This window comes from Arvicola amphibius, chromosome 5 (genome assembly GCF_903992535.2).
Source record: "Arvicola amphibius chromosome 5, mArvAmp1.2, whole genome shotgun sequence".
Lineage (NCBI taxonomy): Eukaryota > Metazoa > Chordata > Mammalia > Rodentia > Cricetidae > Arvicola > Arvicola amphibius.
Window position 1 is genome coordinate 159,999,565 of NC_052051.1, and position 15,872 is coordinate 160,015,436.

General features: G+C 36.4%; 1 protein-coding gene across 2 annotated transcripts in view; it reads left to right on the top strand.

Annotated features, from left to right (window-relative positions):
* The window catches only part of Cd226 (CD226 molecule), an 83,870-nt gene that overhangs the window by 53,320 nt on the left and 14,678 nt on the right, over positions 1–15,872 (top strand). The window lies entirely within an intron of this gene.

The following is a 15,872-nucleotide window of genomic DNA, read 5'->3' on the forward strand; positions in this document are numbered from 1 at the left end:
TCATGATTCCCAGAAGTAATAGAATGCTGTAGCAATGGTTTCTAAGTTTTGAGAGGACTGTGCTCTCAGATACTTGACAGGGTGTAACAGACAACTGACCTTGAGGTTTACAAACATGATCTTCAGGCCCTGTGGACAGTTCTCTGAGGTTGCAAAACTTTTTGTATTCGGAATTTGTCTCCTCTGTCATAATGAAGTTGAAAATGTTGTAAACATCAGGGTAATCAAAAGTTGCATCTCTTCTTATGAGAGCAAGAAAAAGTTTTCTAGGTCTATAGAAGTGAAAATGCAAAGGCCAATGCGAAGGTGTTTGTAGAGGTCTGTACTACCGGAGTAGGGAGTCAGGCTTTTCTGTTTCTGCCTCTAGGCAACTCTCTCATTGCCCAAGAGCAAAGTATTATTTTACCAGTAAAAAAAATTTATTATCCCTCTCTTCTTTTTCTCCTTCTCATCCACCTTCCTTTCTTTCCTTCCTCTATGCACTTCTTTCTTTCTTCCCTCCTTTCTTCGATCTCCTGCTTTTTCTTCTTTCTGTCCCCATTCCCTCCTCTCTCCATCTATCCTTTCCTTCTCAACTGCTTTTTGTTTTCCTTTTCTCATCTTGCTTCCATTCTTCCACCTGTCTCTTCCTTTCTTCCTTCCTCAGATCTACCCTGGCTTCTTACCTATTAACCTTCCCTACCTATCAGAACTTCCCTTCCATTCCCTCCCTCCCCTCCCCTTCTGTTGTTCCTTTCCCATCTCTCCTTCCCCCCTCCTCCTTCCTCCTTCTTTCCCTCAATTCCTTCCTCCTCTTTTCCCCCTCCCCCCCTTTTTACCCTCTTCTTTAATTTCGGTGAGTTTGCTTGCATTAGCAGTGCTTAAATATTTATAGGCAATTCTTTCAACCTGTGGCTGCCCTCACAGTTTCTACTCATATTGGAAACTAATCTTTCTTTCTGCATTGGACTAAATTAGGGAAGATTCAGTGTAACAGTAGCCTCTGTGCCTGCTGCCTCTGCAGCTGTGTGTAGAGAGGACGGCAGCTACCGGAGAACAGTAGATTTTCATGAGCTGAGGAACAGAGAAACATTGGACTGAAAACAATATCAAAGAATGGTTGGTTGAAAAAATTTTGGTGTGTGGGGGTGGGGGAGAAATATTAACATAATGCTTTGTCTTACCTGTTGAGTATTCCCTTAGGCAAAGACAGGAAATGCTTCTTACCTAAAAATCTCTTGCATCATGGAAGTTATTTTGGATTGGGACCAAACAAATAGTAAGAATGGATGTTAATTTTTTTGTTTAAAACAATGAAAAGGACAAGTAAATATCCTATACAGAAATTTCACAGAGCCACTTTCAAAAGTGTATGAAATAAAGTCTTATGTAGTAAATCCTGAGAATATGTTTATAAACTTCTTAGGTCATAGACAAGCAAAGGGAACAGGTTTTAGGAGATGTTGTTTAACTTTTACAAATTAGTGAAAATGTCTTTATATGTTGAATATTTTTCACAAAATTGTTTCTCTGGAGATAAAGCATCAACAATGTAAAAAAATCTGGCATCAGATGGAGGTGACAGTGTAATAGCAGGTATTGTTAGTGTCCACAAGCCTTGAACAGATGCAAAATAGTTTTTGACATCTAATTGACAGATTAAAAGAATAACAACTGGATTTTATATCCATTAGGAAAAATTATAATTGATGGAAGATGAAAACCATTGATTGTATGCTTTGACTTAATTCTTTTTCAATTATTCTAAGTAAAAATAAATCTAAAGCAGCCACCAGACAGCAAGCAAGGAGGATGATTTGTGTGTCCTATGGTGTGATTTTATTATCTCAAGTCTTGAGGTTATTTGGTCAAAAATCAATGTAGAGATTAAAGCAGAGAGACAGGTATAAGGTGTGAGATGGATTTAAATCATCTCAACTGTCAGGGTAAAGGTGATTTTTGACACATGTTTTATAAACTGCCACATATTCTTCTCTTAGCTTCTATCCATTCCTTTTACAGGACACATTATTGCATGATATCCAAATAAGTTTTTTTAAGGGGTCTCAAGTTTACGTGTGTGTGTGTGTGTGTGTGTGTGGTGTGTGTCTTGATTTATTTTAAATAAAAAATGAAGGTGGTAGAAACATGAATTATTTGTCATTGAATTTATTTTCAAAACATTGAAGCCTTTTGGTATTCATGTATACTTTAGGCTTTGAAAGCAGTAAGAAACCGTTTCAGTTTGAAATTACTAATTTTGAACCTCAACTACAGAGGCTGGTGACAGGATGAAGTGTGTGCTTGTAGCCAATGACTGCATTTCTTTTTACTCTTTAATATCCCTCATATTTTATTTAGTAGCAAGAAAATGTTTCAAGTTCCAAGGGGGAAAATGTGAAGTCTTTTTGATGTTAACCAAATGAGGCATAGACTAGTATTATTTAAACTGAACTTGCTAACATATAAAGAATGACAATAAAATAAATGACAACAGGTCACTCCGAAAATTCAGAGACAAGACTGGAAGGAACTGTTGGCACCTGGTTGATGGGATTGCTGTAGTTCTTGTCCAATTGTCTTTAATGAGACCCCTTGATTGAGCCAAGTTCTATAGGAGGCAATGTTGATAATTAGAGCTGAGCAATGAGGGAAAAATGGGTCATGGAGGGACAAAGAGAACTTTATACCTGATAGTGGGAGAATATAATATACACAGAATATTATGATCGGATGGCTAAATTGGTCCAGTCTGAACCATGAGAAAGCCACAACTGGCTTCCAAACAAGTTTGGTAGGACAGTATTCGAAGAAAAGTAGGATGTTCATATTTTTCTGTGTATAAGTCTTTCAACTCTGCTTACACTTATTCCTACCTTTATTTCTTCCTTTTCTCTTATGATTATTTTCTTAATTTCTTTAGTTTCATGTTATATAGAGAAACATGTCTGATCTTTTTCTAGTTGATTTTGTACATTGCAACTTAAAAACACATTTATTAATTCTAGAGATGAGATATATTTGTGTGTGTGGTTAAGCACAGTCCTTAGGGTTTTATATGTGTGCTAATGTCACACGCAAACATTTGCTTTTTCCTTTCCTGTCTGTATCTCTCACATCTATCGATATACTATGGTGAGGGATTCTAGAACTATTTTAGTTACAGTGGTGAGAGTGGGTATATTTGTTTTGTTCTCAATCTTAAAGGAAAAGTTTTAAACTCTTCACTGTTAGTCTGAGGTTAGCTGTCTTTTCATATATTGCCTTTATTATTGAGAGGTTCATATATGGCCTTTATTACTGAGAGGTGTGGTGATATTTTGTTTGTGCTTTAACAAATAAAGCTTGCCTGAAAATCAGAGTGTGTAACTAGCCATACTAGTTAACCATAGAAGCCAGGCAGTGGTGGCACACACCTTTAATCCCAGCACTAGTAATGTGGAGACAGGAAGGGATATGGCTGGGAGGAGAGAGGAATATAAGGCAGGAGGAGACAGGAGCTTAAGGCATTCAATTTGAGGATTTGTGGAGACAGGATCTTGCCCACTTTGTTCTGAGAATTACGTAGAGGTTTCTCTAGTGGCTGGCTCCTTTACTTCTCAGATCTTTCAGCATTTACTCCAACATTTAACTTCTAGTTTTTATTATTAAGACCAATTAGAACTTGTGCTACACAATGGTTTTTGTAAAGCATGGTAAGATGCTAATTTACATCAAATGCCTCTTCTACTTCTATGGATATGTTCATGTGGTCTTTTATATATTTTAAGATAATGTGGTATATTGATTTTTTTCATGCATTGAAAAATTCTTGAATACAATTTTTATTGGATTATTTTTTATTTTGGTGACCAATTTCTTGAGTTCTTTGTATATTTTAGAGATCAGACCTCTGTCTGATATGGGGTTAGTGAAGATCTTTTCCCATTCTATAGGCCATCGTTTTGCCTTGTTGACCCTGTCCTTTGCTTTACAGAAGCTTTTCAGTTTTAGGAGGTCCCATTTATTAATTGTTTCTCTGTGTCTGTGCTGCTGGGGTTATATTTAAAAAGTGGTCTGCTGTGACAATGCATTCAAGTGTACTTCCCACTTTCTCTTCTATAAGGTTCAGTGTGGCTGGCTTTATGTTGAGGTCTTTGATCCATTTGGGCTTGAGTTTTGTGCATGGTGATAGATATGGATCTATTTTCTTTCTTCTGCCATTTGATTGTGGTATACAATCCTTTTATGTTCTATATATATTACAAAATTAAATTTGCTAGTATTTTATTGAAATTTTTCATCATTATCCATCTTCAGTAGAGACACTGGCCTATTGTTGTCTTCCTTTGTGGCTTGCTTGTTTGGTATCAGAGCAATGCTTTTCTCATGAGTTTGGAAGTATTCCTTATATAGTCAGAGAGTTTAAGAAGGGTTAATATTAATCCTACTTTGAATTTTTCATTTAACTTTTTTGTGAAACCATCTTCTGGAATTCACTAATTCTAGAAGTGAATGATAAGTCAAATGTTCCAAATGGACACAATGTGGTCTACACAAGAAGAGAGGGATATAGTACAGAAAGAATATCAGCTTCCTCCTCGGGCCCCTTTGGCATAGACCCCCCCAATTCTGTTCTATTTGATTCTTTCGCTGGCCAAAGTCTTTGACCATTTACCTCCATTCCCATAGCGTCTACTCAACTCTCCCGGCCTTTATGCTCTTTGTCTACATTGGCCCAACATCCTTTTGTGTCTTTGAACCTTGTACATTACTGTCTCAAACTTTAATAACTTAAAACTACTACAATTAAGTGATGTAGTAACTGCTTTATTCATTAGTGAAAATCACAGCATTCAGAGGGAAATCTCACATCAATCGTTGGTTGTAATTTTCAATAAAATGGAAAGAAATCAAACTCCATTGAAAGTTTGTAAGTATATTAAATATATTTACTTATCTATTCCTTTCTTTCTAAAATAATACTTGATGCAAATAAATTATATTTTTATTAGTAATTACTGAATATTCATATTTGCCAAAAAGAAAACTAAAAATATTTTCAATTAAATCAAGAGCTAGTTTCAGGACAGGCTCCAAAGCCACAGAGAAACCCTGTCTTGAAAAACCAAAAAAAAATTAATTAACTTTATGAAATATGTATATAATAAACATATTTTGGGGTAGTAAAAATATGAAAAATTATTTTTTGAATGATGGTGTACATATATCACATTCACAATAATTGTTTTATAGTTAAAACATTATTACATTTATTTAGATATTATTACATTTATGTTGAACGTGAGCAAAGTATCCTTTTAGTTTTTTTTTTTTGTTGTTGTTTTTTGTTTTTTCGAGACAGGGTTTCTCTGTGGCTTTGGAGCCTGTCCTGGAACTAGCTCTTGTAGACCAGGCTGGCCTCGAACTCACAGAGATCCGCCTGCCTCTGCCTCCCGAGTGCTGGGGTTAAAGGCGTGCGCCACCACCGCCCGGCCAAAGTATCCTTTTAGGATATGCTCAGGAACATTTGTTGAGCATGACATTTACTATATTAGTATTTCCATCATAGAGAGGGTATAGTCCATCTAAGTTTTATATTTTCTTCATAGCTTCTTTCAAGACTCTCTTCATATGCCATAGTCCACATCTGAGGTTTAGAAATTGTTAATCAACAAAATGGACCTTTTGAAAACCAACTGCAATGTTTGCAGGAAAAATTTTTGTGAACTTTTGCTTTTGTGTACAACTGTCAGAAAGATTAAGTTTTTCTTTTAAAACTTCTATTACCTTGCCTTTTAAAACACAAATAGAGCCTAATGCCTTATTTGTAGAATTAGAGAATGATGGGTGTTAAATTATATTACAGGAGTATTTACCAGTAAGCCATAATGCCACCATATCCACTCCCTCCACAGAAATGGTATTTGTGTGTTTCATCAACAAGACTCAATGGTTGGCAGATAGCAAGAATAGATCGCTAACAATCAAAAGATCTCTCATTCATGCGTGGCAAAGTTTCTTAACCTGACTCCCTGTGCTCTTGAAAGTATGAAAGTAGGATAGTATGGAAGGAGATTTTGTGTGTATGTGTATACTCATGTTCATGTACGCACATACATGCAAATGTGTGCCTGTCTAATTCAGGTTCTCATGCTTGCAAGACAAACACTTGGCCACTCATTCCAGCTCCAAAGGAAGGTAAATTAATTTTACTTACTTATTTTATTTTTAGTTTCTTGATTTATTTATCTACTTTTAGGAGTTGATTTGTATTCTAAGGCCTCTAGGTCATTTTTATTCATGTAGATTTTTATTCTTTCTCACTTCCATGGGTTTGGACTAAGTGTTATAAGCTGGTCTTCACAGACAAGTCTGTTTCCATGACACACTTTGATGAGCTTCAGCAGTGGAATATATTACATGCATGGAAAATAAAATGTTCATGACATTTCTTTTAAATGCTAGAACCACTCCACTAAAATTCCCGAGTGCTGCTGATTTTACTCATAAGTTAAAATAGTTTCCCCTGAAACAGATCAGATATAATTTCCACCTCAATGTAATATCAGTTTAAAGATTCTGGATAATAGCTGGTTACCCAGATGTAAGGCATAATTACCAACACCACAAGTGTATTGAGTACTCAGTCTCTGCCTATTGTGTCATGGCTTCTTCACCCCACAGTTGCCCCTTCCCACATCAAAGATCTTTTTCCTTTCAGTGTGATAACGCATGTGAAAAGCACAAGTAGCCAGATGGTTTCTTTTGAAAGTCCCATGTAGAGATGTGTACATTTTCCCCAAAGCAAAAAGTAACGGACCGTTTGCTTGAAGTCAGTTTAAGCTTTTCATGTTTTAAAATTAGATTAAATAATAATGTCATGTTAATATCACACATGAAAGAAATCTGGAAACCAGAAAGAAAGCAGTTGAACTTAGGAATTGCTTTTTGTTGAATCTTTGCTCCCAGAGTGAGTTTTGACTTTTTAAAATATTTTTATTATATTTATCTATTTGTTTATTCTCCTTGTGTGTATGTGAGTGTGTCTGTAAGTGTGGGTGTATGTGTGAGTATGTAAGTGTGTGTAGGTGTGAGTGTAAGGGTGTATGTGTGAGTATGAAAGTATGCATGTAGGCATGAGTGTGTGTGTGTGTGAGTGTGTGTGTGTGTGTGTGTGTGTGTGTGTGTGTGTGAGAGAGAGAGAGAGAGAGAGAGAGAGAGAGAGAGAGAGAGAGAGAGAGAGAGAGTGTTGTACGGAGGTCAGAGACCAACTGAAAGAAAACAACCCTCTTTTGACCATGTAATTGGATTGAAACACAGGCCATCAAACTTGGTGACAAGCATCTTTGCTCACTGAGCCATGTTGTCACCTTCAGTTTTTATTAAAACATTTAAACCTTTCTTGTTCCTTGGAATTCAGACAGGAAAAATTCAAATTCAGATCTGTGTACTTAGCTATCCCCCTTAAAATACATGCATGGGCTCATGGACTGAAAATCAAACCTTCCTAATTCCTTGGACTCCAGAGCAACCATTTTTACTGTTTTTGGTCCTACAAAAAAATTTCATCCTAAAAGCTGTCAGGAATTATTAACAGCATGTGGTTATTCCTTAGAGCCATGCTTGAAACTGTGTATAGATTAATAATTAATGTCTTTTCCAAACACATAAACATAATTGCTATTTTTAGAAATTAACTCTTTGTATAAGATTGGCAGTATTTGATTCCTAATGGAAATTACAGTTTTGAGTATTTCAATTTAATTATCTAAATGAATATTGTATGTGAATTTCAAGCATACTAATTTGATTCTTGACAAATATTCAATGGCAGTATAATGGTTTTGTTGGAGGACTGTTTAAAAGATCATAACATGAAGAGTAAGAATGAATCTCCATTCTCAGAGATAGATCCTCAAAGCCCAGTTTGCACCTTAAAGTTATTATTTACACTGAAGTGATTAAAAAATCCTAAAAATTATTGACCCAATTGAGAAATGTTTTTTAAATTTTAAAAGAAATTAGAAATTTTTTATTTTTCAACATTTGTAAAATGTAAAATAAATATTTAGCAGTATACATTTGTTGTACGAAACTGCTTGTTCATTCTAGGCTGTCCAAACTCAAAATAACCACATTGAAACTGTATTAATTAAATCACTGCCTGGCCTATTAGCTCTAGCTTCTTATTGGCTAGCTCTTAAATCTTAATTTAACCCATTTCTATTAATCTGTGTATCTCCATGTGACTGTGGCTTACCGGCAAGTTTCCCTCCAGCATCTGTCTCTGGCAGGGCTACATGGCTTTTCCTGACTCTACCTTCTTTCTCCCAGCATTCAGTTTAGTTCCACCCATCCCCACCTAGCACTCTTCTGCCCTGCTAAAGGCCCAAAGCAGTTTTTTTAATTAATCAATGGTAATCACTGCATACAGAGGGGAATCCCACATCATATATTGACCTCACTATGATTTATTTTCAGAATGCATTTAGCACATTCCATTTTTGTTGGAACTCAAAAGTAGTCATGATGCCATAATGTTTCAAAATGGTAATGACATTTTGCTTTATTAAATCATAGGAACTGATTTTTCCCATGAACAGGTATAAATGTGAAATATCAATGCTTCTAGTTGGGCTAATAGAGATTAAGAATGGTTTTAGTCATAGTGACAGTGAGCAAAATGATGGAAAAGCTAAATGATAACGCTGTGCATGAATGCAAGAATGAACAGGTACTAAGAGAAAAGGCCATTAGCAAAGGTATTTCCAGTGGCTACCCATTAGAGATGCTCAAGGGTCATGATATACAGAAGTTCCCCATTCTTGGATTGCATAAAAGACAGGTTTACAGATGCAGAAAAAAATGCAGGCTCACAAAATATAATTGTTTTGATATTAATGTCTTCACTTTTTATGTGTTAGTTTGAAAAATTAACACTAAGTCTTCACTCATTTGTATGTGTGTTTAAGGATAAATATATGTCTGAACATTTGTGAAGGGAAGCAAAACAATTGTTATTGATCTACTACTTGCAAATCAGTTAATAAATATGTCATTGTGTAGGCAGTTTTACATATGTACTTAACATAGGCATACATGCCAAATCTCAGATAGTTTTTGAAAACAATTCATTTTGTTTTTATATTGAGTACTGTTTTCTTTTTCTGACTCCAAAAATGCAAGGCATAACTTTTGATATATAATCATGCAACCAACAATCACTAGCTTTTTAAAAGATTAGAAATTTGATGGGTAATTAAATTCTAACTGGCATGTCCAACTGTCATTTACAGCCAGGATATTTCTGAGTTCAGCCCAACACAAATCATAAACCACTTAAAACATTATAGGGTTTGTTTGCAATTTCCTTTGTAACTTAGCTGCATAATTCTTGAGTGTGAACTTTATAGATGATAACATCATGTCATATCAAGCTGTCATATCTGTGTCTAGAGTATAAAACTACAGGGCTTGAACAATAATATTGCTCTTTTTATGTGTTTGTTCTACACTTTAGAAGCATCAAGAAATGTTTGTTCTTATAGTTGCTTAAAATTAGATAGAATTCGTGTGTTAGACATTTAACCCAGAATGTGCATGTTATATCCTGACAAACAACATATACATTGCATTTATATTTAGGTATTATTTAATGGTATTGCTTTAATGTACGTATTGAATGTCCAAAAGGTTTGTTCCCTTGATGGTGCCACTGTGAGGTGGTGGAATGTGTAAGAGATGGCGCACAGTGAGAGAAAGGTCTTTTGGTCACAGAAGTGTACCCTTGAATTGGATGATGAGAGTCTGGCTACCTTGTTCTATATAGGAGGTGGGTGGTTTTCTTCTCCCATGAGTTGTTTTCCCATAGGATTCCTCCCTACAGACCTCAAAGTAATGAGACAACTTGATCATTGACTGGAAACTAAAATAAAACCTGGTTTACTTTCTAAGTTTTTCTTCTTGGTATTTGTCATAGTAGTACAGCGCTGACTAAAACACCACATTGTTTGAATCTTGGGTACCATGGTTTTGTGTTGATCTATCTTTGATGCAACAGGTCATGCTTCTCTGTGTGCTGCTTGTTGGCCTAAGCATATAAGCAAAGTTACTAATTTGCTCCTCGCAGCAGTTTTATTTTATCCACACTTTACAAATAAAAAAAGTGAAGCATGATGAGTTTAATTAATTTATTCAAAACATCTTAGCTAATAAATATATGTACTGGGCTGCCAAAGCCAGCACCCAGACTTCTGAGTTCCTGTTCTTAGCCACAGCTCCTCATTCTGCCCAAAGTAAAAGTTTTGTTGCTCACTCCAGAAGCAGGTGTCAGTAAAGTCATGGAGCTCTGATTTCCTCCTTTTAGATATTTATCTTCACTGGACTGATATGTGAAGCAAGTGAAGGTTCACAAGTGGTTCCTGATCTCTGTTTCATTCCAGCACTCGGTGCTGCGAGCTCATCTGGTTACTATACTACCTTCATGCTCAGGTCCTGTGTGGGTGAGTCCTTCACCTACTATTGTCCCCATTTTTAAGGGGCCTTTGCATTGGTTAGTGGAATCATCTGAGACTGCTTCCACACACACAGTCCCAGGGGAACTAACACAGTCACAGCTGGTGTGAGAATCTAGAGGTGGGATGCTGCTGCCCACTGAAAGTCAGTTCTACACTAAAAAGAGATGAGCAGATTGAGTGGTTTAATTGTATCCAATCCCCAGTGAAGCAGTGTTAATGTTAGAGCTTTAATTGGGCTACCAGGACTCTACTGTTATCAACAGATAAATGCCTTATTAAGGTAGTGCCTTACTTGCTATGAGAGCAGGCTCCTTATAGAGGGATGGTATAGCTCCTTTACTTCTCTCTCATTCTCAGCTTCCACTGTCCACAATTGGGTGATACAATGAGAAGCTTTTCTGCTGCCTGTTCTTTTGGTGGTGAGTAGACCTGTTCTTACTTTGTAGTCCAACTTGGTATGTAGTCCAAGCCGGCCTCAAATTTGTACCAACCTTCTTGCCTTAACCTCCTGAGTGAAAGCATTAAAGGTGTGAAAAACAACACTCAAATAAATGTCTGATTATTGTCACCTACCCTCTGGTACTGTGCTACAGCCATTTGAAAGGGACCCAGACACCCATTACTTTGGGAGTAGGATCCGGGCAAAGAACAATCCCAGTTCATGACAGAAACATCCCGAGGATAGCTGCACTTGACATTGAGCCATTGCAAAACACCAGTTCACTAATTTTATGGTTGGGAGTCACCAAATCGTGAGGAGCCGAATTAAAGGGTAACAGTGCTAGGAAGGTTGAGAACCATTGCACTAGATGCTTAGCACATGGCACAACCTACTCCCTTGACCAACTACTTAGGAATCTAGAGAACATTCCTAAGCATATTGTTATTTTCCACTTACGATTCCCTTTTATTTTCTTCTTCTTATATTGATCTGTCTTCTTTGTCTTGAACAACAGACCTCAAGGACCTAAGACAGTTGGATCAGAGCAGTAGTTAGCAATTAAAGCTCTTCTTTCCCCATTGTTGGTCAATGAAGGCTTAACTTCCAAAATCCACCAAGGAAGCAGTAGTGTAGCATGGGTAACAAAAACCCAGAGACAGATATCAAGGTTTAACCTGAAAACCAGAAAAGCAAAGCAGTTAAACCACTAAAGAAGTCTTACCTTTACCAAGGCTGGGCATCCTGAGACTCAGCAGACTAAGCAGACTAAGCAGACTAAGCAGACTAAATCTCTCTCACCTCCCATTTTATATTCCTTCTAGTGTTGGGATTAAAGGTGTATGACTCCCTGTTACTGGGATTAAAGGTGTGAGGCACCACTTCCCAGATTTGTTTCTGCATTGATCTTGTGAAGTCCAGGGTAGCCTTGAACTCACAAAGATACATCTGCTTTTCTGGCAAATATTGGGATTAGAGGTGTATACCACCAATGCCTGATCTGTAGTGGTTTATCTTTGCCCTTCTGATATTCAGACAAGCTTTATTTACTAAAACATAAATAAAATATCACTATACAACAGAAGCATACTCTTTACACTAGCACGTGCTGGCTATTTACATTATCTCACGTTTCTGTGACTTTTTATACTACACTGAAAAATACACACATAGTACGGTAACCTATTATGTGTCTTATTGAAACCTGAAGATAGAATATTGTTTATCTTCAATTAAGAAAGCGGGACATTGGATATTTCCTCTTGTGTCCTTGAGGATAAACACAGTAGGAACACCATTGCACAAAGTCACACCTGGTCAAACAGCAATAACAGAAGCAATGTTCTGGGGAAATGTAATTAGAAACAAAATGTCCCTGCCCAGAAAACTTCTCCAAAGGTGAATGAGAAACAAAACAATTTTATTTATGAATGAACATGAATTTAGAGTGTGCTGTGAATCCAGGTGATCTACTAGGAACAAAGTAAGAAATAATATTTTAATGTAGACAAGTGGGATTCATTGCATAAATGTTTTAAAGATAAATTATAATTAATCTTCAAATAAACAGACTTGACAGAATCTTTCATGACATATATCATGCAGATCATGCCAGATTCAGCTGGGACTTGGAGTGGCATCTATATTTAGCTAACAGCCTTTAGCAAAAGAAAAATAGCTTCACCAATCTTTAAGAAAGAGTTTGTAGTCCCCTTGCAGGGAAAAATTTGGGTAATAGGACCTGCCCATGGGCTATGTTTTCCTTAGTGATGACATTTGAAAGCTATGGCTCTTTGGTTCTTGAGAAGAGTACTTCTCCAACACGAAGTATGCTAGGAAGTTCATTTATCTTTAAATAGACTTCCATAGTGTCCTAGTCAGACAGATCTTATAGTCTCTGAAACTAATGCTATAAGGGAAGGAGTGAGAGAAAAAAATCAGAAGAAGAGATGGGATCATTTTTGGGCAATTCCCCGAGGGAATTTTTATATAACTCACTGAGTACAATTAGAACATTTACATATATCTGCGAAAACCCACAAATTCCTAAATTTTGCACCCAGATGTCTGGGTCAGAGCAGACTTAGCTAGTTCAAATCATTGTTCTTAATTCTTAACATTTACTACTGACTTGAGCATGAGACTAATCAATTCCACCCTCTGTTTACTTTTATTTTTAGTGTTATGGTATTCATTTATAATACCATATAAATCTGATAAATTAAAGAGTCTCATTAGATTCTTTAAAAAACCACCAGGTTTAGCCTTCTAACAGTTCATTCAGCTTCGAATTCATTAATCCATTCACAAATTGCTGAAATGGGTGTTCACATAATCCAATTTTACTAGTTACATTTTAAAAGTACTTACTAATCTAAAAACTCATTCGTTAAAACTTCAAATTACTTATTTCCTAGATAAATATGTTTTTTACAAACAAATAGCAATGCACACACAATAAGTGTTGTGTTCTTAAAAATAATGTAATACAAAAATAGTACCAAAATAAGCTATCAGCGTCAAGAAAAAAATCTTCAAATTTCAATTGTATTTGGAGACTCCAGAACCCTCATTAGTGGGTCTAGACCTTGCAAACATTCGAATTAATAGCACATAGACATGTTCTTAGCTTTCAATAAAAAGATTTAAAGCAAAGCTTGTGAAGGAAAATGTTTCCTAGCCAACATCAGAAGGGCTGACTGACATCACAGAAAAAGAAAGTGTTCAGAAGTACCCACATTAACATATGTATCATTTTAAAAAATAAAGTGTTATAAAGTCCCCAAAGTCAAATTTTCCATTCTTGGAGGGGGGAAGATCTTGCAGTTTGAATATGAAGTATCAAACCAAAAGGCTCACATTGAATATTTGGTACCTAGCTACACTGCTGGTGGCACTATTGACGGGGGACTGGATTACATTGGCACCTGTTTCATCAATGGCCTAGTCAGTAAATGAAATTATAGCTGAATGGGCTATTAGGAACTTAGGCCTAGTTATAAGATGTATGTTACTAGTATCGTGAATTATTTTCTACAAGTTTGTCACTAAAAAGTGAGTGAGGCTCGTGCAGTTCTGGACATTCTGACTTATGATGCACTTAAGTAATGCTTGTAAAATTTGAAGCAAATATATAAGAGTAGGAGATGTTCGGGAGGAAGATACATTCAGACTTAAAATTTTTCTCAGTGACTACCAATCAAAAACATTTGCCATTTATTTTGCTTCAGTTATTATTTTAGTTACTTTTCTATTGCCATGACAAAATACTATGACCAAGGTAGCCTATAAAAAAGCATTTAATTTGGTGCTCTTGGTTCCAAAGGGTTATTCCATAACCATCACTGTGGGGAGCAGGGCAGCAGGCAGACAGGCATGGCACTGGAGCCATAGCTGAGAGCTTATATGTGGATACAACAACCATCAGGCAGAAAGAGAAAGAGGGAGGGAGGAAGAAGAAGGAGGAGGAAAAGGGGAGAGAAAGAGAGAGAGAGAGAGAGAGAGAAAGAAAGAAAGACAGAGAGAGAGAGAGAAAGACAGAGAGAGAGAGAGAAAGACAGAGAGAGAGAGAGAGAGAGAGAGAGAGAGAGAGAGAGAGAGAGCGCTTTAACTGATGTGGGATTTCCTTCTGTATGCTATGAGTACCATTGGTGAATAAAGAAACTGTCTTGGCCTGTTGATAGGGCAGAACTTAGGTAGGTGGGGAAAACTGAATGGAATGCTGGGAGAAGGAAGGTGGAGTCAGAAAGACACCACGGAGCCCCTCTGGAGACACACTGGAACTTTAGCTGGTAAGCCACAGCCAAGTGGCGATATACAGATTACTATAAATGGGTTAAATTCATATGTGAGAGTTAGCCAATAAGAAGCTAGAGCTAATGGGCCAAGCAGTGGTTTAATTAATACAACTTCGGTGTGATTATTTCGTGGGTTGGCGGCCGGGACCAATGAACAGCTCTGCCCCTCCAACAGCTAACTGGTAATGGTATGGGCTTTTGAAACCTCAAAGTCTTCTCTTAGTGACATGCCTTCTCCAACAAGTCCCACCTTTTAATCCTTCTCAAACTGTCCCACCAACTGGGTACCACGTATTCAAACACATGCTCCTATATAGGCTATTCTCATTTTAACCACAAAAGGTACTGGTTTAAAACCCTTGCCACATTTCTGTCACTATAGATTAGAGGATGATGTCATGGTTCCTTAATTCTCAGAAAGCCACTTATTCTCTGGGATTTCCTTCATGAGAAACAGGAAAACATTTATGAAATAAAGATTATTAAACTAATTTATCCTAACAGGTGGTATCTAGAAATCTGAAGTGATGTTAGAATACCAGTATCTACTTTATGTATATTTCATTTACCAATTTTGGTTTACCATGTTCTAGTGGTCTAGAATATTCTTACACATACAGATTACTTTTAACCTCCCTAGAAGGGTGACTAATTACAAGAGCAAGTGGCATCTATGATACAGAAGTACTTCAATGTGACATTTCAACATGACTAGAAATGGCTTATTTAGTTAATCCTAATTTACATTGTGTATATAAAATCTAACTGTGAGTGTATAATTTGTGCTGTTAACATTGTATAGTGTTAAAAATACTTAAAATTCCACTATATGTCTTATTTAAATATCAAAGGCATGCTTGGCATTGATTCTTTGATCATTTCATCACTTAACAAAAGAAATTAAATATCCGATATGAACTCTTCAAGTGAAACAAAGCAGAAGACAGTTCTAGGCTCCACATCTATCTTCAATGACTGTACTTTTAGTTTGATGCTAATTAATTTAATATTAGAAATATTTTTCTTTTTAATGCTGAGTTGAAATGTGGAATGACTTGATATGATATTGCAGGATCTGTGAGCTCATACATATCTGCTTCATGCAAACTCACTGCAAATATATTTTTTCTGCCCTAAAATTAAGGTCTAACATTTGTG